This window comes from Crinia signifera, chromosome 2, assembly GCF_055691185.1.
Source record: "Crinia signifera chromosome 2, ASM5569118v1, whole genome shotgun sequence".
Lineage (NCBI taxonomy): Eukaryota > Metazoa > Chordata > Amphibia > Anura > Myobatrachidae > Crinia > Crinia signifera.
In genome coordinates, this window is record NC_139218.1 from 168,907,013 (window position 1) to 168,934,210 (window position 27,198).

Genomic DNA, 27,198 nt, shown 5'->3' on the forward strand with positions numbered 1-27,198 from the left:
CTATATACGGGTTGTAATACACAGGCGCAGTCACTACGTACGGGGTGCTATACACAGGCGCAGTCACTTTATACGGGGTTTAATACACAGGCGCAGTCACTATATACGGGGTGTAATACACAGGTGCAGTCACTATATACGGGTTGTAATACACAGGCGCAGTCACTACCTACGGGGTGTTATACACAGGCGAGTCACTACCTACGGGTTGTAATACACAGGCGCAGTCACTAAATTCAGGTTGTAATACACAGGCACAGTCACAATATACAGGGTGTAATACACAGGAGCAGTCACTATATACACCACACAGGCGCAGTCACTATATAGGGGGTGCAATACACATGCACAGTCACTACATACGGGGTGTAACATACAGGCCCAGTCACTACATACGGGGTGTAATATACAGGCGCAGTCACTACATACGGGGTGTAATATACAGGCGCAGTCACTTTATATGGGGTGTAATACACAGGCGCAGTCACTATATACGGGGTGTAATACACAGGCGCAGTCACTATATACGGGGTGTAATACACAGGCGCAGTCACTATATACGGGGTGTAATACACAGGCGCAGTCACTATATACAGGGTGTAATACACAGGCGCAGTCACTATGTACGGGGTGTAATAGTGTTCATTCTAGCACCCGCCATCTTTCAAAACCCATGCAGTTCCTGTTCTCTGCCTGGGGTGTCGCTGTCTGCTGTGGTGTTTCTAGCACAGGTCTGATTTGCAAATCAGTGCTGATATACAGACTGTGCCTGAAGCACTACAGCAGACAGTGACACCCCAGGCAGGGAAGAGGAACTGCATGGGTTTACAAAAATGGCGGGTGCTAGAATGAACATTATGTAATACACAGGCACAGTCACTATGTACTGGGTGTAATACACAGGCGCAGTCACTACATACGGGTTGTAATAGACAGGCACAGTCAATATAAACGGGGTGTAATACACAGGCGCAGTCACTATATACGGGGTGTAATACACAGGCGCAGTCACTATGTACGGGGTTTAATACACAGGCACAGTCACTACATATGGGTTGTAATACACAGGCGCAGTCAATATAAACGGGGTGTAATACACAGGCGCAGTCACTATATACAGGGCACCAAAACAAATGTTGCAAAGCAACAAAACCTGGCACTGGTTAGGGGTGCATTTGTGAAGAAGCTACTAAAAGGGGTGAGTGTTCCCTTAAGAAAGAAGATAAAAAATAAAAAGTAGCGCTAGTACACCAATGAACATTCTCAATATTTAATAACCTATAAAATAATGTAAAGCACTTAAAATAAGGACAGCAGGATCCGTTCCTGCTGTCCTTATTTTAAGTGTTTTACATTATTTTATAGGTTATTAAATATTGTGAATGTTCATTGGTGTACTAGCGCTACTATATACGGGGTGTAATACACAGGTGCAGTCACTATTTACGGGGTGTAATATACAGGTACAGCCACTATATACAGGGTGTAATACCCTGTTAAAAATATCAATAGAGAACAGGTATGTAAAGTGAACTACACAGATTTTACTCAACTTAAATCTAAAACTTACTTTTTGTCAGACAAGTATGTGCACCATACAGTGCAGTAATTCAGATATACGAAGGGCATTATACAGTATTACATGAGATAACTGTACCATTTGCCCCTCTATACCACCTATATACCCAGCACTATACCCAGTACAGAGGGGGCAGTGGTATAGTGCTGGGTATAGAGGGGGTAGAACTATACCACTGTCCCTATATACCCAGCACTATACCACTGCCCCCTCTATACCCCCTATATACCCAGTACAGAGGGGGCAGTGGTGCACTGCTGGGTATATAGTTGGTATAGTGGGGGTAGTGTCCCCTCTGTAACCCCTATATACCCAGCACTATACCACTGCCCCCACATATACCCAGCACTATACCATTGCCCCCTCTATACACCATATATACCCAGCAATGTACCATTGTCCCCTATATACCCAGCACTATACCTTTGCCCCCTCTATACCCCATATATACCCAGCACTGTACCAGTGCCCCTCTATACCCCATATATACCCAGCACTGTACCATTGCCCCCTCTCTACCCAGCACTATACCACAGACCCCTCTATACCCCCTATTTACCCAGCAATATACCACTGCCCCCTATATACCACACACTATACCACTGCCCCCTCTATACCCCCTATATCCAGCACTGTACAATTGCCCTCTCTATACCCCCTATATACCCAGCATTATACCACTGCCCCCCTTATATCCCCAGCACTATACAACTACTCCCTCTATACCCAGCACTGTACCACTGCCCCTGCTATACCCCCTAAATACCCAGCATTATACCACTGCCCCTGCTATACCCCCTAAATACCAAGCACTGTACCACTGCCCCGCTATACCCCCTATATACCCAGTAATATACCATTGCCCCCTCTATACCCAGCACTATACAAATGCCCCCTCTATATCCCCTATATACTCAGCACTATACCACTGCCCCCTCTATACCCCTATATACCCAGCACTATACCACTGCCCCCTCTATATTCCCTATATATCCAGCACTATACCACTGCCCCCTCTACATCCCCTATATGCCCAGCACTATACCACTGCCCCCTCTATATTCCCTATATACCCAGCACTATACCACTGCCCCCTCTATACCCAGCACTATACAAATGCCCCCTCTATACCCCTATATACCCAGCACTATACCACTGCCCCCTCTATATTCCCTATATACCCAGCACTATACCACTGCCCCCTCTATATCCCCTATATGCCCAGCACTATACCACTGCCCCCTCTATATTCCCTATATACCCAGCACTATACCACTGCCCCATCTATACCCAGCACTATACCACTGCCCCCTCTATATCCCCTATATACCCAGCACTATACCACTGCCCCCTCTATACCTCTATATACCCAGCACTATACCACTTCCCCCTCTATAACCAGCACTATACCACAGGGTTGCCGACTTTTAAATGCTCCTCACCGGGAGAAGCCCGGAGAGGAGACTTTCCTTACCCGATCGGGGGGCGGGGCTTGACTGTGACATCATTAATCCCGCCCCCATTACGGGTAATAGGAGAAATGACTGATCTCTATGGAGGGGGCAGGGCTAAAATGACACGATTGTGCCATTTTAGCTCCGACCCCTCCTTTGAGACCCGCGGATTGCGGCATTTACATGCCGCGATTCGTGGGGCTCAGGGGGTCCCCCAGATTACGGAAGGGTTGCCCACCCTTCCGGGGGGCCGGGAGGGGTCCCGATTTTCGGGAGACTCCCGGGAATTCCAGGAGGGTCGGCAACCCTGCTATACCACTGCCCCTCTATACCCCCTATATATCCAGCACTATACCACTGCCCCCTCTATACCCAGCACTATACCACTGCCCCCTCTATACCCAGCACTATACCACTGCCCCTTCTATACCCAGCACTATACCACTGCCCCTTCTATACCCAGCACTATACCACTGCCCCCTCTATACCCAGTACTATACCACTGCCCCTATATACCCCATATACACTCAGCACTATAGTGTCCCCTCTATTCCCATTGATTGGATGTTCTATCCACACACACACACACACACACACACACACACACACACACACACACACCTGTATTCTAACCCTACCCCACCCCCACCTGCACACACACACTCACACACCTGTATCCTAACCCTATCCACACACACACACAGATCCATGGTGGTAGTCTCAATATAGTGGGAGTATCCCTGTCCAGCCAGAGAGTCCCTCTACCCTAATTTTCCATATATATTATGCCTCCCCAGATGGCCCTTGAGCTGAAAAATAAAGCCCTTTATCCTACTATGATCCTCCTGTATTAGTGTTTCATGCATCATTGTGTCTGTAGGGCTAGCCTCCATTTTATATGTAATAATGAGCCTATGATTTGTGTCCCTGTAGGGCATTGATGGCTAACCTTGACACTCCAGCTGTTGTTGAATGACACATCCCAGCATGCCCTGCTATCGTTTTACTATTTGGCCATGCCTAAACTGATGCAGGGCTTGCTGGGATGTGCAGTTCAACAGCTGGAGTATCAAGGTTAGCCATCACTGCTCTAGGGCTTGTATGCTTAAGCTGCTAAACACAGCATAATGCATGGTCATGACAGCTCCTATAACACTCTGATATGCTTTTTTATTTCTAATTGTATATGGAACACAGTATACTCTATATAGCGTGCGCTGAGGGGACTAATCTGCTGCAGACGTTGTCTAGGTCCCCAGTAACATTTAATTCCAAAATATATTTATTTTTTTAACAATATTCTCTTTGCAGGCAAAACAGAGGTATCCCAGGCTGCTCTGAAAGCTATAATGGTTATCAGCAGTGGTTCAGTTAGTTCCTGTGACACACACACACACACACACACACACACACACCTGTAGCCTATGCCTAAGTGTGTTGCCCCAATACAGTCCCCTATTTAATTAGAATCCGGTACTTATGTATTATCTGGGCTCCCATCTTAAATGCACCCCATTTTTTCATACCCCTACTATCCAACTACGCATGGAGTTGATTTTATATAGTGTGGCGAGCGCAGCGAGCCACCGTGCCTGAAGCGTGGCGAGCACAGTGAGCCCCGCGAGGGGATGCGGTCTCATAAGAAAAACGGGAGCTCAGATATTACATAAGTACCTAGAATCCCAACTGAATACCAATCCCAATAAAATATGAAGCACACACATCTGTGAATTAGCAGCTCCACCATTGTGTGAGTGACAGCAATCTCACTCTGTGAGAGTGCTGGATCTGCACTTACCCACAGGCTGTGATGGCGTACCATATCTGTATTGCGCAAGGAACACGTCCATTAAGGCGTCAGCCTTAATGATCGTAATTTCATTTATTTTTGGCGTTTGAGTGGAAGAGTTACAACAGGTTTCAGAAATGCCAGATCACGTGTAGGAAGCCTTAATGGGACCGTAAGGTTTTTTTGTCTATGGAATATATATATATATACAAAACCAGAAGGTTAGAGCCGGTTGGTTAGAGCCGGTTGGTTATGAGACCAGCGTGGAGGTCCACGGGTAGCATGCTGTTGTCCCGCTAAGGATAAGTGACCCACGGCTTTAGTCATTTTTTCAAATATGTTGCCATATGTTTTAAGATTTGTCTGAAAATGGACTGTTAAAATACATTCTTAAAACTTTAACCATTGGTGTGCAGATGTCGTTTCTCTGAAACGGGAATATCATGAATATATATACAGGTTGAGTATCCCTTATCCAAAATGCTCGGGACCAGGAGAATTTTGGATAAGGGATTATTCCGTATTTCGGAATATTTTAATATTTCAATGATGTATTTTGAAGTATCTTGCATTTATGCTGTATAAACACATAATATACACACAAATATATTTTATTACCACATAAAATACACACAAATATATTTTAATTGTTCAAAAAACAAGGTTTCAAAACGTGAAACAAAATGTGTGTACTATCTCAGCACTGAATTTGAATGCCAAGCAATCATTGTCTTGCACATATATAGTGCCAGTTACATATCATGTCCCCAGTAGGGCTGTTACAAATGTCCCCAGTGAGTTTTTAGCAAAAAAAAAAATTTTTTTTCACTTTCTGGAATGTCCGTATTTCGGAATAATTCAGATAACGGATAACGGATAACATAGGAGAGACCACAAGGACAGACAATTTGGTAGACCACATAGCTACTCTCACATGTTAAGTGATGTCTGATTTGGTAAGTATTACCATTATGGGGGTGATGGAATTTGTCACCTTGTATCAAAAATTTACAGGTTGTACAGGGGCATTTAAAACAGCCCCATTGTTTTTGTGACAAGAAATTCTTGGATCGAGGGACACCTTTGCCAGAAATATCTGACTTCACAAGGAGGTCTAGGTTTTGAGGTCTAGAAAAGCATGGCATAAATCTAGTGTCTTCCAGGCCTAGGGATTGAACTGTTTGAACAATGCACCAGTTGTTTTTGGCTGATTTATTAATTTGGTCTGTATGTATGTTATATTGACAGACCCAAGGTATCATCACTGTTTTTTTGGATTTATCCCCTTTGTTGCTGGATAATAAACTGGCTCTGGGTAGGGCCAATGCTTTTTCTTTAGTCACCAGTAACTCATGCCGGTGGTAACCCCTATCTACAAAGTGCTCAATCAAGCCATCAATTTGTGTTATGGCTGTCTCATGATTGCTGTTAATCCACAGAATTCTTAACATTTGAGAATAGGGTAGACTATGTTTAAATTTTTTAGGATGGAAACTTTTGTTATGCAAGAATGTGTTACGATCGGTGTCATTGGTGAACACCGTCGTGACAATCTGGGAATCCTGGTTTTGTATCCTAACATCCAAAAAATCAATGCTGGTCTGTTGCATATTAAAGGTTATATTAACAGGACTATCACTGTTGTTATGATCAACCATTAATTTTTCAAACTGTTCACGGGTGCCCACCCAGAATAGCAGCAAGTCACCAATGTATCTAGTAAAGAATGTTACTAGATACATTGAGGACTTGCTGCTATTCTGGCGGGGCACCCGTGAACAGTTTGAAAAATGAATGGTTGATCATAACAGTGATAGTCCTGTTAAATTAACCTTTAATATGCAACAGACCAGCATTGATTTTTGGATGTTAGGATCCAAAACCAGAATTCCCAGATTGTCACGACGGTGTTCACCAAGGACACCGATCGTAACACATTGATTTAGGCTGTTCGTTTCGTTAGATGTCATCATAACCAGGATTGTTATCTTTCTTGTATGTCCTGATATATGCATGAATTCTTTCCCTTGTTCTATGGGTTTTATCTTTGTAATAAGTACATTTTTTGTACGGTGTCTTAAATATCTATATAGACACATTGATATTAATACAGGTAGATTGGCTGTACTGTAAACAATGCTGCTTTATGTATTATGAACTGCTACAGTACATGTTGTTGTTATTGTTTGTTTATGTATTCGCAATGTTTCTATGGTTACAGGATGCGCAACTCCTGCCTTGCGCCCCGGGATGCACGGCAACAGACGTCTATCGCAATGCCGTCACTGCGGTGCGACACACACATGGTGATGCCATGGACGTGCGACTGATGGCATGGGAAGCATGGACGACGCGGCGGGAGCAGACGGCACACCTGGTTAATCAGTGGGGTATAAGGTAAGCTTCTATCTGTACACAATTTGTATCCTGATGAAATTTCCATTAGAGAAATGAAACGTTGGTTGACACACGTCTCTGAGTCTTTTGTTGTGGAAACCGAGTGCCACCTTCTGGTTTTGTGTGTATCCTGACCTTGGGTCTGGAATTGGAGGCACCGGGGCAAAGCTTACATTCCTTGGAAGAGTGCCGACATGTATGTATGTATGTATGTATGTATGTATACATATATATATATATATATATACACACAATATTCTGTGGGAAACGCACACTTTCCAATGTAATTCAGGCAGGGGTTCAAGGTCTGAACAAATAGATATAGTAAGCCAGCCAGAGAGACCCTCAGTCTCCTGGAACGACAGGACCAGCACACCCTTATATTAGATGCAAAAAGTGTATTTATTGAAGCATCGTGTCAATCATCATCAAAGAGATAAAAATTCATCATACTTAGCAGTGACTGGCCAAGGACTGAAGACAGCAGCATACAATCATGCACAAGTGCCCTGACGGGCCGTTTCGGTAAGTACCTTTCTCAAAGGGCATCAAGCTTACACTGACACTGAGCCTCTATATAAAGTGCAAAATCCACCTGTGACAAATAAACATCAATTACCTGGTTCATGCACTCCACCCCTCATTACCAGAGCCTCATGGATGCTGCAGCTTGAAAACAGGAAGTGTACACAGCAGACGGAACCACTGTTCATGTCTGCGCAATCCGGGGGAAGAAAGAAAGGTTCCCAGTAACCGGAAGTGATGTATGCCGTTTCCACGGCAACCTGCCGCTGCCCCCTGCCTGTGTGCGCACCACAATCACTTGCGTGCACAGCACAGTCACAGGGGGAGCGGCTACTAGTTGCCAGGCAACGGACATACACAAATCCGACTCCCTGGTTCTCACTTAGCCACCAGCGTGTCCGCAACAAACGCCTGGTCTCCACCTGATCTAAGCACCCTTCACTAGTTACATGCAGCTGCTCATAATACATAATAGTGGAATTACACCTGGAGGATATTACAGGCACTAAACGCTTTACTGATAAGGACGCAAATAAAATCCTGTTTTCAGGTACCGAAGAACTGGCATTTGACAGAGATACGCCATCCGAAGTATTTGCCGATTTATTGAAATTACGAAAGAGGCTGGTAGAACTGGAGCTACACGGGCTGACTCTCTCCCAGTATCACAGGGAGGGGCTCATTCCCCGTGGGTTCCGAATTAAAAACCAGCCCACCATCGGCCGTCTGAATAAAGACTTCTGTAAATCTTGGTGCCAGATACTAAACCAATGCAGTAGGGATCTCATTGTATTGGTGGTACAACAACTTAATAGCGATATATTGAGCGTACAGAAGGAAATTGAAGTTTGTGAGGGTGCAGGATTGGATGTGGTTAGGGCTGATACTAGCGGTGATTGGCTTGCTAAGTTGGAGGAATCAGTGGCAACATTTAAATCTGAGCTTTTGTTGTTTAAAAAGAACAAATATAGGCGGGTAAAGGAAGATTACAGAGAGTTACGGGTGTACCCGTGGCTGACAGGGCAACCTAACAGGAGACCTTGGAGAGGTAATTTTGTAAGAAGACGACGTGGTGATACTAGACAGCCAGATTATCAATTTACGGACCTTGACTCTAACACGTCTCAAAGTGACACTGAACCTACGGGCAGATCACACCCTAAGACTTTTTTAGGGGAGACATCCCAGGCCAAAGGCAGGGGGAGAGGAAAAAACCCTGCAGGAGAGGGGGGATCAAGCACCGCAAAAGGCAGAACCCAGAGGGAGGGCAAGAGGTGATTGTATACAATTTATCTGATTACCAACTTACAGCTATTGAATTAGCTGTCCTTCATAAGGGGTTGAGTTTTGTCCAAACTTTCAGACAGAATCCCTTCGACTGTGAAGTGGAACTGTACAAGTTCCAGAGGCAGTTGAAATTAAGGGACATTTTTTTTCTAGACAACCCATTGCCCCCACTGGACAGGATTCCACGAATCCACAAACTAAGTCCTTCAAAGTTCGGTCTAAATTTGAACCGCAGGTCAACAACCCCTCGATTGATACATTTATGCGCGTGGTGCGTCAGGATATTATACCACAAATGAAGAGATCGAAGGTCCGTAGATCTAATCTGACTGTCTTAGAGCAACAGGCATTGCAGTCTTTAAAAGAGAACCCGTTGATTATGGTGTGTCCGGCCGACAAGGGCGGGGCAACGGTAGTTCTTAACAAGATTGATTACATCAATGAAATTCTCAGGCAATTGTCTGACACTACGTGCTACAAACAGTTGAGAATGGATCCCACGTCGTCCTACAAACGTGAATTGGATTCTATCTTACAGATGGGTTGTGTAAATGGGTGGGTGGATGATGATACATTTGGATTCTTATTGCAGGAACATCCTAGGGTACCACTCATTTACATATTACCCAAAATACACAAATCAATGGTCTCCCCACCAGGGAGACCAATTATTTCCTCTATTGGGTCCCTGTCACAACCGGTTTCCCAATATGTGGATCATTTTTTGCAGGATGTGGTGCAAAACACGCCATATTGGTTGAGGGACACCACACACTTCCTCAACAGATTGAGCCAACTTAGCACTCCAACTGATGACTGCATCTTGGTGACACTAGATGTCACCTCGTTGTATACGAACATAACCCATACGGAAGGTATGGAGGCAGTCAGAAGATGCTTGGAGGCCAGTCCACACTATAAGGGTCCGCCGATAGAGTTTTTGTTACAGTTGATTGGATTTGTGTTACACAAAAATTATTTTTTGTTTGACAATTCTTTTTATTTGCAGTTACAGGGGACTGCGATGGGGTCCAATATGGCCCCATCGTATGCCAACCTATTTATGTTTGATTATGAACGGACACACATCATGTCAGATCCAATTTTTTCTAAATACATAACTCTTTATTTACGTTTTATTGATGACCTGTTTATAGTGTGGACTGGGACCCAATCGCTGCTGGATCAGTTTGTAGAGAAGCTGAATCAGATTGCTGGGTCCATCAGATTTACTTGTGCTAGCAGTACAGCTAGTATCAATTTTTTGGACGTGGAAGTAACAAGGGCAGGAGGAGCCTTTGCAACAAAGGTGTACAAAAAGTCTACTGACAAAAATAATTTGCTCATGGCGTCGAGCTTTCACCCACAGCCCCTTAAGCGGGGACTCCCGTTCTCGCAGTTGGTTAGAGCGGTGAGAATAACATCAGATGCGAATGTCCTGAGAGAGACCCTTGATGAGATGGGACAGAATTTCATATCCCGTGGGTATGACATAAATGAGGTTGAGGCGGCAAAAGAGAAATGCCTTACTCTAAAGAGGGAAGAGCTCTTGACCCAGAAGGATAGAACGACAGCAGAGCAACGTATGTTGTTTCCGAACACATACTCCATTAATTCAGGTGCATTAAGAGGGGCCATTCTCAAACATTGGCACATCCTGAGGACTGACCCTATATTGGGTCCACATTGCTTACACAACCCCATGTTTTGCTACAAAAGGAGTTCCAATATTGGTCAGCAGGTGGTACTCACAGATGTGGGACCTAAGGCCGTGGGAAACAGCACATGGCTGAAACTGGGAACCGGAGCAAACAAATGCAGTGGTTGTGTGAATTGTAAGTTCATACTTGCAGGCAGTGACTGGCAGCACCCAATCACGGGTCAGAAATACCATCTAAAATATCGTATGGACTGTACAACTAAGTTCACTGTATATATTATACAATGCCCATGTAACAAGATATACGTGGGCAAAACGATACGCATGCTGAAGGAGAGGATCAATATGCATAGGTCCTCTATTAATAAAGCTCTGCTGAAAGTAGACAAGTCGACACCACCGGTTGCGAGACACTTCGCTCAAGCCGGACACCGGATGAGTGACTTTAAGTTTCTACCATTTGATTATATTTTGCCGTTGAGGAGAGGTGGAGACCGCCACATGTTACTTCTACAACGTGAGTGTTACTGGACATACACGCTACAAGCGATGGCACCGTTGGGCCTTAATGAGGAACTGAACATGTCAGTATTCTTATAATGAGCAGTATGAGTCTAGGACCCAGCATAGGCCATTTCTGATTCAGCTCTCCCACAAAGAATTTTGTTAATTTTTTGTTGATTTTTGATAAATCTGTGTAATTAATGTATTCCATATCTTTTACTTGCTTTCACATGCTAATCTTTCTTCTTGTTTAGTGTCTTTTCTGATAGTAATTTTTGGTGTTTATGTGACAGTTGGACAGGACGGTTTCAGAGTGATTTATGACATGATTGTGACTATTTAGCAGATTTTCAGTATAATGTGGTTTTGTTGAACCTTATCTTTATGTGGGGGTTGCTATATGTAATTTACCCCATGAGTTCACCCACTAGTAGTATGGCTCACCATTTATGTCTCTATGATGGTCCTTTCACTCTGATCATGTCCTGTATATCCAGCTGTTTGTTATTTGGTATCATGCATTCACCCACTATTATGTATTATGAGCAGCTGCATGTAACTAGTGAAGGGTGCTTAGATCAGGTGGAGACCAGGCGTTTGTTGCGGACACGCTGGTGGCTAAGTGAGAACCAGGGAGTCGGATTTGTGTATGTCCGTTGCCTGGCAACTAGTAGCCGCTCCCCCTGTGACTGTGCTGTGCACGCAAGTGATTGTGGTGCGCACACAGGCAGGGGGCAGGTTGCCGTGGAAACGGCATACATCACTTCCGGTTACTGGGAACCTTTCTTTCTTCCCCCTGATTGCGCAGACATGAACAGTGGTTCCGTCTGCTGTGTACACTTCCTGTTTTCAAGCTGCAGCATCCATGAGGCTCTGGTAATGAGGGGTGGAGTGCATGAACCAGGTAATTGATGTTTATTTGTCACAGGTGGATTTTGCACTTTATATAGAGGCTCAGTGTCAGTGTAAGCTTGATGCCCTTTGAGAAAGGTACTTACCGAAACGGCCCGTCAGGGCACTTGTGCATGATTGTATGCTGCTGTCTTCAGTCCTTGGCCAGTCACTGCTAAGTATGATGAATTTTTATCTCTTTGATGATGATTGACACGATGCTTCAATAAATACACTTTTTGCATCTAATATAAGGGTGTGCTGGTCCTGTCGTTCCAGGAGACTGAGGGTCTCTCTGGCTGGCTTACTATATATATATATATATATATATATATATATATATACATACATATACATACACACACACACACATACACACACACACAAATACAGGGGGTCCAGCACTTGCTTGAACAAACTAACTCACCTCAACATTCAAAAAATCAACAATAGTTTGTTGTAGTGAGTGCTGGGCCCCCTGTATTTGTATTTACTAGAGTGTGTGGTCACAGGCCACTGCACCCCAGCCTGGGAAGTGTGGGTGATGTTTGCACCCCATTCGTAGGAATGGTGAAATGGTGAGTGTGTTGGTACATATACACACACACACACACACACACACATATATATATATATATAGAGGGGAAAGGCACTCGTGGGATTTCAATCAGCAAAGTAAAGGATCAGACACACAGATCTGTGTCAGCAACGTTTCGGTTTATTAAAAAACGTTTTCAAGCTCAACAAGCCATATCCAAGCAAGTCATATATATAACAAACACAGGTCCCTACTCACCCACACGCGTGCAGTGGCAGCCCGCCTCCTCGCATCGGTCCGGATGCTATGACGTCATCAGACTGAGATGCGCACCAGCCGGTGCGTCCGGACCTCCAGACAAGGTTGCTAGGCGACCTGACAAACAATCGTGAATGTGCAAAACATATAAAAATACATCTGAAGCCATACATGAAAATAAAAAAATATGTGTTACCATATTCAGATAGGTACACTGATACAGCAAATACAGTGCTGGTTATCAATAAGGTACTATCAAGAAATCAGTGCTGTTAATTGGTGGGTGTCCACATCTGTGAGACACCAACCCAGATCTGCAAAACCCAGCGATACAGTGACAATGGAAATAGTTAACTGAATAGACTATATGGGGGTTATAGAAAACATTGAAAGCTACAGGCCTCATTGAGGCCAAAGGGGTGCACCACATTCAAACGGTGTATCCACCTTGTGTCCCTTTGTAAAAGTTCCTTATCACGATCCCCGCCCCTTAATTTAGGGGGGACGTGATCAATTATTTTATACTTGAGGGAAGAAAGATTGTGTTTGAGATCCCTAAAGTGTCTTGGTACTAAGTGTCTTGGTTCTATATTGCCACTTTTGCCCTCCAGGGCTGCTCTAATATCTGATCTATGGGCAGCACAGATGGTGTAATGGTTAGCATTGCTGCCTCACAGCGTGGGTTCGATCCCCACCATGGCTCGAACTGTGCGGAGTTTGTATATTCTCCCCGTGCTTGTGTGGGTTTACCCTGGGTACTCCAGTTTCCTCCCACAATCCAAAAAATATACAGATAGGTTCCTTGGCTTCCAACAAAAATTAACCCTAGAATGTCTGTGTGTGCGTATACATGTGGTAGGGAATATAGATTGTAAGCTCCACTGGGGCAGGGACTGATGTGAATGTTCAAATATTATCTGTAAAGCACTGCGTAATATGTACGCGCTGTAAGAAATAAATAATACATAAATAAATCTATGACCTGCCATTCGAGTTTTGAATTGGCAGGTCGTTTTACACACTTAAAGTAGGCCACAGGGACACCTGATAATGTACACCACATGCGTGGTAGTGCAGGTCAAGACATGGTTAATACAAATTCTTTCCCTAGAGTGAGGGTGAGCAAAGTTATCCCCCGTCTCCAGCTACATGTCGTACAACCAGTGCACTTGTAACATCCTGGTTTACCCTTTGGTGTGTTTGTTGACATGTTAGAAATGTCATTATGGACCAAATAGTCCTTCAGGTTCTGTGGCCTCTTATAACTCGGGAGTAACCTAGAGTGTGTCAAGGATTTAAGGTCAGGGTAGCTAGTGACCATAGACCAGAGTTTTCTGGCTGTACTGTTGATGGCCGGGGCAGCACTATTAAAGGTTTGAACAAACGGAATCTTATCCTGCATCTTTTTCTTTTCTTTGCGCTTTAGGGTCTCCTCTCTGTGGATCGACATTGCTTTAATTTTGGCTTTCGATAAGTCTTGGACAGTATAACCCCTGCAGATGAATTTATCAATCATGTTATTGATCTCTAACTCCGCTACCTCAGGGCTGTCGCAGATGCGGCGAACCCTGAGGAACTGGGAGTAGGGTAGGCCCTTTTTAGAAGCCTCAGGATGTGCACTCGAAGAGCGCATGAGTGTATTCCGGTCCGTGGCCTTTTTATATAGGCTGGTGGAAATTTTTTTATTCTTCAGGGAAATGCAGACATCGAGATAATTTACCATCACATCACAAACATAAATTTGATGGGTGACAGACGTGAATTGATCTCAGTAATGAGATTTTCTAATTCTTCCCTGCTACCCAACCAAACAAAAAGCAGATTGTCAATATATCTTACAAACAGTCTGATTTTGGAGACAAAGAAGCAGGGAAAGAACAGTACAGTATGTTCTTTTTCTGGTGCTTCTGAATTGTTAAAATTTAACTTTTATTGAATATTTATAAAATGGCTGAGAAATATAAAAGACACATATAACACAAAGTGAGATAAAGACACAACGAGACAATCAAGTGTTTTAAAAAAAACAAAGTGGCGAGCAGGTGGCACATTATAATAAACAATTTTGATTTATACAGTCTCAGTGATCGTTCTTTATTAGTGGTGAACTTGTTTTGCTGTGATTTATAATTAGTTTCTCACGTTTTTCCCTTAATAATGGCTAAATAGCATGGGAATCAATTGCAACAATTTTAAACCTTCTGTGTATTTCTAAATTCTTTAAGCTTTTATGTCATTTTCTCAGGAGGTGGACTGATATTCTGAATTCAATAGGGGGTTAATCTTTAAAAGGTGTGTATTCCACAATGGGTATATTATATGTTAACCCTTTAAAGCTTTTATTAATGTCAATCCTGAACCACACTGTGTTCAGATTGGTTTAATGCTCTTATAGTGTGTATGATACAGCTGAAAGGACCGGCTCAAGACAATTGTATATTTAGCAATCAAATGTCATTCAACATAAAGCATCCAGAGCTGTTCTTAGAGCTTTGATATATTGATCCTGCTGGATTGTTATTAACTCTAATCACCAGTTTGATACAGTATTAATTGTATGTTCAGTTGTCAGAACATACAAGGCCTTTGAAAAAGCTACTCCACATCGCACGCAGCTAAGTCCACATCGCAGACTGTTAAATAAACTTGAAAACTTGGGATTGGATTCTAAGATAGTTGAATGGATAAGAGCATGGTTGCAGGACAGAAAACAGAGAGTTGTAGTAAACGGAGTACAGTCAAATGAGGGAAAGGTTACAAGTGGAGTACCCCAGGGATCTTTACTTGGACCAGTGCTTTTTAATATCTTTATTGGTGATATTGCAAATGGAATTGAGGGTAAAATGTGCCTTTTTGCAGATGACACAAAGGTATGCAACAGGGTAGACACACCAGAAGGCGTAAAACAAATGATTGATGATCTAGGTAGATTAGAGGAATGGTCAAGAACATGGCAACTACAGTTTAATGCCAAAAAATGCAAAATCATGCACTTGGGTTGCAAAAATCCAAAGACTAAATATAGTATAAATGGCACTATAATGGAAACTACTGAGGAAGAGAGGGATCTAGGTGTCACTATTTCAGGGGACTTAAAGGCAAGTAGGCAATGTAACAAAGCAATGAAGAAGGCAAGTCAGATGCTTGGTTGCATAGGGAGAGGTATCAGCAGTAGGAAGAAAGAAGTAATAATGCCACTGTATAGGTCATTGGTACGACCTCATCTAGAATATTGCGTTCAGTTCTGGAGGCCATATCTCCAGAAGGATATAAATACATTAGAGACTGTACAAAGAAGGGCAACTAAAATGGTGCATGGTCTACATCACAAAACGTACCAGGAAAGACTAAAAGATCTTAATATGTATACTTTAGAGCAGAGAAGGGAAAGGGGGGACATGATAGAAACTTTCAAATATATCAAGGGTTTTAACAAGGTACAGGTGGGAGACATTCTTCACAGGAAGAGGAGCAGCAGAACACGAGGACATGCACTGAAACTAGAGGGAGGAAGATTCATGGGAAATTTGAGGAAGAATTACTTCACAGAAAGGAGTAGTAGATAAGTGGAATAGCCTCCCATCAGAGGTGGTAGAGGCAAATACAGTAGCACAATTTAAACATGCTTGGGATAGGCATATTGATATCCTTACAAAAAAAAATAAGGATCATATATGGTTTGAGGTAATATGTTTAAAAAAGGGGCAGACTAGATGGGCCAAGTGGTTATTATCTGCCGTCAAATTCTATGTTTCTATGTTACTCTGCGAAGCGTACGCCGGCTAGCGGTGCGCTTGCAGTGTGGCACATTAGAACTGCACATATACACTGTTAAACTGTTGTGAAATATGAAATAATGTTTTGACTGTGAATGACAATAACCTGTGTTAGCAGAGAAGACAGGTACGCTACTGAAAGAGCGAACACTGCACCCACAGTGAGTGTTCAGCCCCCGTGCCTGCACACATCAAGAGTGACAGAGTGTTAACAGCGGGCTGAGCTGCGCTGTTAATACACAATCTGCCGTTATAAAGCAACCGGCTGCAGAATCTTATTACTTACTATCTGTGTCAGACATAACCAACTTGTAGCACCGACTAGAAGCCGTCATTGGCACTGAGAAAGTGCTGCCCGCTGCATGTCCGACAAATGAAGATATCATAGACTAGAAGACGGCAGCTAATTTAAGCCGAATACTTTAACCCCGGCATATCATACCTATCGAGAGACACACGGGCGGACTTATACTGAGAAAGTGCTGCCCGTTGTATGTCCGACAACTGAACATACAATTAATACTGTATCAAACTGGTGATTAGAGTTAATAACAATCCAGCAGGATCAATAATATGTAGGAAGGACAGGAAAGACTCTCTTTTTCTTGGGGCACTCTTAATAAAAGTAATCCTAAAATGATCAGTCAATCATCGATGCCAGGTTTGCATCTGATTAGCACCTGAGGAAGGGTACCCTCATATGTGCTTGGCTATCTGAGCAAACATTTATAGGGGCTAGTAACACAATGTTTGAGGGTAGGTGATCCCTCCAGCAAGTGGCAAAGGTTTAAAATTTAGCTTTTAATATTTTATTTAAAATAAGGTACTAGACAGAACATTTACAAACTGTTTGACACACAAACATTTAAAACATACCGTATTTATCGGCGTATAACACGCACTTTTTTCCCCCTGAAAACAGGGGGAAAAGATGGGTGCGTGTTATACGCCGATATGCGTGCTATACGGCGGTAAATACACCCGACGGTACCTGTATTATATAATAGGTGCGCGCCAGTGGTGTCCAGGTGTGCACCACTGGCGCAGCACCTCTACCCCATACCTCCGATCAGCTCCAGCCCAGTCCCCCAGTCCCCCCCTGTCCCTGTGCTCCGGCGATCGGAGCTTCCCCGATCCCCCCGGCCCGCCTGTCACTTTACAGTGACGTCGGCGGCAGGCTCGGGTAATGTCGGCCAGGCTCGGGGGGACTCGGAAGCGCTCAGGCACCCGAGTCCTCCCGAGCCGCGAACATCCCCCAGCCTGCCGCCGACGTCACTGCTAAATGTGACAGGCGGCTAGGAAGGGGGAGAGAGGCAGCAGGTGCTGGTGCTGGCTGAAGACCACCGGGGGGCATATGGCAGTTGGCATCCACCTATGTACTGGTGTTGGGTCTTGTTGAGTTATGTCATCCTGCGATAGTCCTAGGACAGTGCAACTCACTCTGCACAGTCATAAAGCTAAGACCAAGCCAAAAGGAATCTTCAGGCTAGACATACATTATGCTCTTACAGGTAGAGAAAGATAATTGAGCAAGCTCAGTACCATGGGAGCGGAGGCGAGGGGGGGGCGGGCTGCTTCTAACCTTTGAGTTACCCTGAGTTACCCTTAATTTGCTTCAAAGTTTTTATTTAGAAATTTAACTTTTTTTCCTGAGATTTCCCTTTTAAAATGAAGGTGCGTGTTATACGCCTGTGCGTGTTATACGCCGATAAATACGGTATAACCAAAAATTATATTAATCACACTTGTATATTTGTGCCTTAATATATGTGTTTATCCTCTCACGTCCTGGCACCTATTCCGGGTGATTAGTCAGGATTGATTACTGTATCATAATTCAATAATACGAGAAAGAGAGGAAAAAGGCAGAGAACACAGTGAAGGAGACAACTTGAGAGCTCTAAGCCAATCAGAGAACGGCTAGTCATTTGACAGGTGTTTTAAAAATCTAATACCCGCCAGTCCGCCACTGCACTGCCCGGCCCCGTCCGTCCCGCAGCGCTGCTGAATGATATCTGTGAATGATCACAGTGCCCGGCCTGGTCATCACACACCGGCGCCGCCAGCTAGTTAAACCGCCAGGACCCGCTGCCCGCTCCGTCGTCCCCCTGATGAGCGCTGCTGCTGACCACACCGCCCGGCCAGGTCAGCACTCAGTACCCCCGCTGCCCGCCCCACTGCCCCCATGAAGAGGATCACCGCCGGCCCCATGCCCCTCACTGCCCGCCCCCTGCTCCTCACCGCCCGCCCCCTGCTCCCCATTACATGTGATATATCGCAAGCGATTTATCACATCTAAAATTTGTGCCAAATTGTAGGTGAGCCTCCCGGGGAGCTGCCGGGCGGCTCACAGGAGAATTGGGTCCGACTTGTCCTAAGGACAAGTCGGCCTAATGTCAGGGGGCCTTAAGTCCTTGCGCTGAATTTAAAGGTAGATAAACGTCTGAGCAGTGTCATACATTCTTTTGATACTGTGTATGGGAGTAAATTTCCAGAAGGTAACGGCAGTTTCCTGCCTCTCTCTCCCCCGCAGAGAATGGAGGGAAAAGTATGTAAGGAGAATTTAGAGGAAAAAGCCGTGAAAAAGGGGAAGATAAGATGGAGAGAGATAAAGTTCAGGGAAAAGGAAGTAATAATGTCATTAGCAAATGGAGATCCAAGATATAGTTCTAGGTCTGATTCTCACAGCTGTGGAAATAGGTGATCCCTGACCGACTTTATATACCCATAACAGAAGGGGGAAAGCTGGTTTAAATTTCAGGAGGTCTCCTCTCCTGTTTTAGCAGAAGTTCCCCATCTAATGTCAGCTGCCAGTCAGTGTATGGTGGGCTTTAGAGTATTGTGGGGGACCACCCTTCCTGTGTGGAGTTCAGGAAAAGGAAGAGAATAAAGGCTCTGTGGCTCCCTTAGTGATAAGCGGCTGCTGCCCTGCTTTATATACCTTAGGTTAGGAGCGGAATTAATGCATGTGCACAGGAGAGGTCACCCTTCTCCTAAAATGCTTTCAATACCCCTAACTGGTTACCATCAAGTTACCACTGATGGGCCTTATGGGTATGGCGGGTGAGCGGGCTTGTAATATACACAGATGGGGAGTCACTTGATAGAGCTTAGAAATAGTGGGGGTACTGCTGTCTAAGGTGATCCTTCAATCCCCCTGTTTAGGATTATCCCAGTGCCCCAGAGTGTTTAGGAGCAGAGTTCAGATGAGTGTTCCCCAGAGTTTGAAATTTATTTAGAGTGAAACAGTGGCAAACGCAGGATTTTCAGAAGGGGGTTTCCAGAGGGGCGGAGCAAAGCACAGAGATGGACACACAGGCCGGTTTCACACACTCCGGCTCCTGCCGAGCGGCGAAACCCGCACGGCCAGGGAGCCATGCCGTACATTAGATAGACCAAATGTATATAAATACATATATAAATACGAAAACTGGAAGGCATCCAGTTGAAATGGCTGTTGGGTCAGCCTTGCTGCACTACACTTTGTATAATGTTTTGAAAATACACCTTTTTTTCTTCAACTCAAACTACTTGAGTGCTGGTCTGTTTCCTAACCTGGTTCCCAGGATAGGTAAGTGCTGTCTATAATTAATTATATATATATATATATATATATATATATATATATATATATATATATATATATATATATATATAAAAATAAGACTGGTTGGCGGCAGCACTCGACATAATGGACAAATAATCACCAGGAGACTAGATGCATTTCCAACGTTTCGAGGCCGTGTGCCTCTTTATCAAGGTGCAAATAGACAGGGATACAATGCTAAAAAACTTACCTTTATCCCCTTCTGTTGTGCCCGGCTCCTCCCGGCGCCGTGACGTGACGTCATAGTTCCGTTGTGGAGGGGCGGGCGTCTAGCCGGCATCACACAGTGGGCGTGCTAAAAAATACATAGTATAAGAATAACAGTGTATATGAGCATGCTGTTACACATGCAATGGTGACAATGGAATCAACAACTCGACAGGTGCTCCACAACGGAACTATGACGTCACGTCACGGCGCCGGGAGGAGACGTTGGCGTGGGCGCCGGTCACAACGGAAGGGGATAAAGGTATGTTATTAGCATTGTATCCCTGTCTATTTGCACCTTGATAAAGAGGCACACGGCCTCGAAACGTTGGAAATGCATCCAGTCTCCTGGTGATTATTTGTCCATTATTACGAGTGCCGCCGCCAACCAGTCTCATATACCCCGAGGTCCTCTTGGGCTCTTTTTACGGAAGGCACCGTGTTATTTTCTTTAGACATCCAGCAGGAACCGTTGGAGTGCCGCCACACTATATCCTATATATATATATTGGTAGATATCACTGTGATACGCGGCAAAGGCCGATGCAATTGAGGGGGTATCTGAAACCAGTTCCCCGGATAACCCCCTAATGCTGGAAATCGTCCTGGAAGATGAATCCTGTTTCGCTAATAGCGCCAACCACTTCCCAGAACGGTCCATGTTGGCACTCCTACGGTGATCCCCCACTGTTAATCTACGCGACTCAATATTTTGTTTGTAATCCAGCCACTCCTGCTGGGCGGCATGCCAAGCCGATCTATCCACGTCCAGACCTGTTATAACGTATTTAGCCTCAAGTTCAGAAACACGATTTTCTAGTTCTAGGGACCTAAGCCTGTGAGATCTCTTCAAATACGCGATCTTGTTGATCAGTAAGCCCCTGGCATAAGCCTTAAAGGCTTCCCAGACCACAATGCCGCTTGAGGTCCCATTATTTATTTCAAAGAACTCCTCCATCCTGGTTACTAAGTCATCTTGATCATCCATCTGAGCTAACCAGAAGGGTTGCAGCTTCCAATAACTAAACCCCCTATCAATATCCAGGTCAAGCTGAATAATTAACGGGGAATGGTCTGAGATTCCACGGGGCTTGTAGTCAATCTGCCGAATTTTGTTTAGCAGACCAAGGGAAACCAGCACCAAATCAATTCTTGAGAATACTTTATACGACGCTGAATAGCACGAGAATTGCTTTCGTGCTGGATTCCTGATACGCCAGGGGTCACACCATCCTAAATCTCCAATAAAGTCCCTGAATTTACTCCCTTCATTCCTCAAACTCTGGCCAGGTTTCCATCTATCAATCCGGGAGTCAAGGACCTTTATTAAAATCCCCTAAGCAAATTATTTGGGAATCGGCGTAGTCTGCCGCGAACTCTGCGGCCTCTCTAATAACCTCGTATGAGAAGGGTGGAGGAATGTAAACGGAAAGAATACAAAGCCTAGTCTGGTTAATCCGCCCCTCTAAAAAGATATACCTACCCCCAGGATCCACTTTAATTGTTCCAGGTACAAAGGCACATGTCTTCCTAATCAAAATGGAAACCCCGCGGGATGTACTAGTGAAGGGAGCATGAAACAGAGAACCAATCCATGGCCGCCTTAAAGATAACAATTTGTCCCCCACCAGGTGGGTTTCCTGGAGGCAAATAATGTCGGCCTCATAATTCTTGCACTGGTTCAAGACCAGGGCCCTCTTGATTCTCTCGTTCAAGCCCCTCACATTCCAACTTAAGCAACGGATCCCCATCGCGGCCCAAGCAGTAACCATGTTTTCCTGGGTTGCGTGGATAACAACCTAAACGGGGTGCGGCCCGCATACCAATACATACATAAAAAACAACTAACATCACCCCTACCCCAGACCTCCCCCCACCCTGTATTGCCTATCCAAGGCATACCTTGAGCCCTCGCCCAGTTAACCCTCTCTTCTTCTTTTGGGGCTACCAATACCAAACCACCTCCCTCCCCCCCTCCCACATCTCCCAGTCTGCTTATATAATTACAGTTAAGTACACACCCACTCCTAGTCCCCCCCCCCCCCACTAAGACATATTAACTCAAGTGGCAAAAAAAGAGAGGAGAATAAACAACCGTAATTGCAAACAGTTACAAATATGTCATTCTGGCTTCTTAGCCAAAACTTGGCGCTTGCCGGAAAACGTAATGTCCAGCCAGCTAGCTGCCTCCCCTGGGGACGGGAAGAATTTGGTGGCTCCATCTACCACAACCCTCAGGTTGGCTGGATACAACATAGTATATTTCAAACCCAGCTCACGAAGACGAGTTTTGACTTCCTTAAATCTCGCTCTATCCCGTTGAACCTCAATGGGAAAATCTGGAAAAACAGCAATTTTTCTGCTATCATGGAGCAAGTCCCCTTTTTCCCTAGCGAGGCGCAGCAAAGTGTCCCGATCCCTAAAGTTCAGGAATTTAGCAATAAGGGTTTGTGGCATAGCCCCAGGCACCGGTGGGCGGGAAGGGATACGGTGAGCACGCTCCACCGAGAACTGGTCCGAAAAGAACTCTCTGCCGAATACCTGAATTACCCAGTCCTCCAGAAATTTCTCAGCCTCCTTGCCCTCCACCCGTTCCTCGAACCCCAAAAAGCGCACATTGTTGCGCCTTAACCTCCCCTCCATGTCTGTGAGCTTATGGCGCAGTTCCTGTACTTGAGAGGAAATAGCTTTTACTTGAGTACTGAGGGGAGCAACACTATCCTCCAACTGGGAAACTCTGGTCTCTACTTCTGTAACTCGTTCCCTTGTCTTTTCCATATCGTTCTTGATCGACAAGATGTCGGTCTGTACAATGCCCAACTGTTCGAGTAAACGGGATTCACACTTATTTACTGCCTCCAGCACCTGCTGTAGGGTAACATCAGAGGGCGGCTGTATATTGCTGCCTTTTGCGGGTGAGGCCGCTGGTGTAGAAGATTGTGAGGTACTGCCAAGCTGGGATTGATTACGGGCATATTTCTCCAGCCTAGCTGCGGCTGTATTCTGCCCAGTTTTGCCCATACTGGTGAGGTTAAGGAGCTATATATCCATCAACTGAGCCCCTGGAGACTAAATATGAGGCCCCTCTGGCTCCCCCCAGCAGGGCAGGGGTTAATCTACCCTTCAACTGAGCCCGATGGGGCAGCACTTATTAACTGTATATTACAGCCACGGTAACATCTGTTAATTTGGCACCTCAACAGCTTGACTCAAACAGTCCAGGTAAAATTACCAGGCAGGGTTAGTAACGCTTTATTTTCCCAGCAGGGCGCGGGTTAACTTGCAAGCTGCGTTAGTACCTGAACCAGATGGAGCAGTACAAGTTAAATGCACAATTCAGTCGCAAGGCGTCTGTTAGTAAAGCTGTTCAACTGTCTCAGTCCACTCAAGCCAGCAAGCCGTTTTGCCAAGGTTACCAGGGTTAATTTTACCCTTCAACTGAGCCCGATGGGGCAGCCCTTATTAAATGTATATTACCGCCACGGTAACGTCTGTTAATTTGGCACCTCAACAGCTTGACTCAAACAGTCCAGGTAAAATTACCAGGCAGGGTTAGTAACGCTTTATTTTCCCAGCAGGGCGCAGGTTAACTTGCAAGCTGCGTTAGTACCTGAACCAGATGGAGCAGTACAAGTTAAATGCACAATTCAGTCGCAGGGCGTCTGTTAATAAAGCTGTTCAACTGTCTCAGTCCACTCAAGCCAGCAAGCCGTTTTGCCAAGGTTACCAGGGTTAATTTTACCCTTCAACTGAGCCCGATGGGGCAGCCCTTATTAAATGTATATTACCGCCACGGTAACGTCTGTTAATTTGGCACCTCAGCAGCTTGACTCAAACAGTCCAGGTGAAATTATCAGGCAGGATTAGTAATGCTCTATTTTCCCAGCAGGGCGCAGGTTAACTTGCAAGCTGCGTTAATACCTGAACCAGATGGAACAGTACAAGTTTAAATGCACATTTCAGTCGCAGGGCGTCTGTTAATAAAGCTGTTCAACTGTCTCAGTCCACTCAAGCCAGCAAGCCTTATTGCCAAGATTACCAGGGTTTACTCACGATTACTGGTTGGCATCGGCGTCTGAACCCCTCTTGTCCGGAAAAGACTGCTTGACACAAAAAACGGCAAATGCTGTATAGGGGGATACAGCATTTGCCGTTTTTTGTGTCAAGCAGTCTTTTCCGGACAATAGGGGTTCAGACGTGGTAGGCAAATTACTTCAGCCGCAGCGGATCCCCACTTGTCCCCATGAACAATCGCCTACTGCCGGGAACCAGCCGAGCGCCTACAGTCTTGGCGCGGCCGAGTGACGTCAGACGCCAGGGGAAACAGGCAGCAGCTGATGAGGCACAAAGCTTTCAGCACGGCGGCAGAGGAGAACCCAGAGAAGCCAGCCGGCTACAGTCACATGCCGCCCGCAAGATCGTGAGTGTGCTCCAGGCAGATCAGGATAGCGGGGGAGTAGGGAGGGATCAATTTCAGCAGCTCATGCCGGGAGACATGTTGGGGGAGGGGAGCACGCCACGTTCACGTCCGTGCTGCCGTGGCCCGCCCCGATCTCGTCGTACTCCAGGGCTGACCATGTTTAGCTCGAAAATCCAGTGACTTTCTTTGCACAGTAATTCTTTGTGGAGGTCTCCTGAGATTCCTAGTCATACGCATTCCAATCCAAAGGCTTTTAGTTCATGTTGTGATCCTTTGTGTTTGGCCCGGAAGTGTCTGGCTACTGATGTTAATTTTTTAAATTTGAGTGTGTCCGTTTCAGCATTCCTTATGCTGCCGGCATGTTCCAGTAGCCTGAGCTTGAGTTTTCTGCTGGTCATCCCGACGTATCGGAGACCGCAGGGACACTCCAGACAATATATGACCCCTGATGTTTCACAGGTCATAAATTGTTAGACTTTAAGAGTTCTACCGAATCGGTTCACCACCCTGTCACTCTTCTTTATGTGTATGCAGGCTTTGCATTTGCCACAGGGGAATGTGCCTTTGATTTTGGGTTGTATTCTGGGTACTCGTTGGAAATTACTCTGGACTAGTCGGTCTCTCAGATTTTTGGCCCTTCTCCAGCTGAATTGAGGGCCAGTGGACGTGATTTCCATTTGGTCAGGATCCATTTCCAGGATATGCCAGTGTTTCTGGACCATGTTCTGTAGGTCTCTCCATTGATCACAAAAAATAGTAATGAACCTCATGATTCTGTGGTGGCCTGTGCTTTTGTGGTTGAGAAAAGGAGATCCTCCCTTTGGCATTTGAGTGCATAATGTTTGGCACTTTTGATTGACCTTTTACTGTATCCACGTGTTATAAGTCTTGAGGTTAGTTCTTCGCTCTGGATGGTATACATTTCTTTGGTGGAACAGTTTCTCCTCAGGCGTAAGAATTCCCCTTTAGGAAGGTTCTTGATAGTGGGAGGAAAGTGTGCGCTGTCCGAGACTAGTAGACTGTTAGTCGGGGTTTCTTTTCTATACAATTTGGTTTGCAGATGGTTGTTGTCGGAATGATATATGGTTAGGTCAAGAAAGGTGATCTCATCCTGATGAATCAATTTCAAATTCAGGCTGTTGCTGTTTAAGCTGTTAATGAATTCAATCAGACTTTCTCGATCTCTGTGCCAGATTACCATAATGTCGTCGATATATCTGACCCAAGATATGATCTTGTTAGTGTGTTGATCATTTTTCTCAGAGAAGACATACTCCCTCTCCCACCCCCCCGAGGAACAGGTTGGCATAAGTTGGTGCGCATGCCACGCCCATTGCTGTTCCTCGGGTTTGTAGGAAGTATTTGTCATCAAAAGTGAAATAATTATTTTTCAGAACAAATTCCAGAAGTGTAAGGAGAAATTCCCAGAAATCGGTCATCCCTTCAATTGTAAGAAAGTACCTTACTGCTGCCAGACCCAAGTTGTGCTCTATACACGTGTAAAGTGCTTCCACGTCTAATGTGGCCAAGAGTTGATCTTCCTCAAGTTGGACATCATGGATCCTTTTGAGTATGTCGCGTGTGTCTTGGACATAGGATGGAAGTGTGAGCACGTGATGTCTTAGATGTTTGTCTAAGAAAATGCTGGCTTGTTCTGATAAGCTCTGAATCCCCGAGACTATCGGTCTTCCTGGGGGATTTTTAAGGTTCTTGTGCACTGGGGAGCATATAGAAGGTAGGTGACCTGGGGTGTTCTGTTGTCAGGAAAGTGTGTTCACTCTTGAGGATGACTCCATCTTAAAGTGTCTGGTTTATAAGTCTATCATACAGGATCTTAAAGTTGTTGGTGGGGTTGAGGGTCATCTGTTGGTAGCATTTGGGGTCTCGGAGTTGTCTGTTAGCCTCTTGCATGTAGGGGTCTTTTGGCCAGAGCACAATGTTACCCCCTTTATCAGAGGGTTTTATGACCAGTTCCTCCCATGAGGAAATGTCTTTCAGGGTCTCTCGTTCTTTCAGTGTGAGATTGTTATTCAAATTTCTCCTATTGCCCACCTGGGTCATGAGATGATTCATGTCCCTTCATACCGTATCCAGGAAGATTTTTATTTCCGTGCTTACATTCTCCTGTGGCATGAAGCTACTCTTTTTCTTCAGGATGGGTCGTGCTGCTCCTTGCCCTTGGGAGTGAGTAGGGTCCTGTAGTTCCTCCAGTATTTCAATCATCTTGAGGTCTTGTGATGATAGTTCCAGGTCATGGGGCGGCTGGGTATCTGTGGGATGTTCTGGTCCTAAACACTCCACCCTGC

General features: G+C 45.0%; 1 protein-coding gene across 5 annotated transcripts in view; it reads right to left on the bottom strand.

The window, feature by feature from the left end:
* The window catches only part of LOC146060207 (choline/ethanolaminephosphotransferase 1-like), a 552,072-nt gene that overhangs the window by 76,194 nt on the left and 448,680 nt on the right, over positions 1–27,198 (bottom strand). Inside the window, exon 9 of one of the 5 annotated variants that reach the window (XR_014470393.1) lies at positions 12,883–12,999. The exons of the other annotated variants lie outside the window; for them this stretch is intronic. The gene's annotated coding sequence lies outside the window, so the exon portion shown is untranslated. The remainder of the gene's footprint in view (positions 1–12,882; positions 13,000–27,198) is intronic. 5 annotated transcript variants of the gene reach the window in all.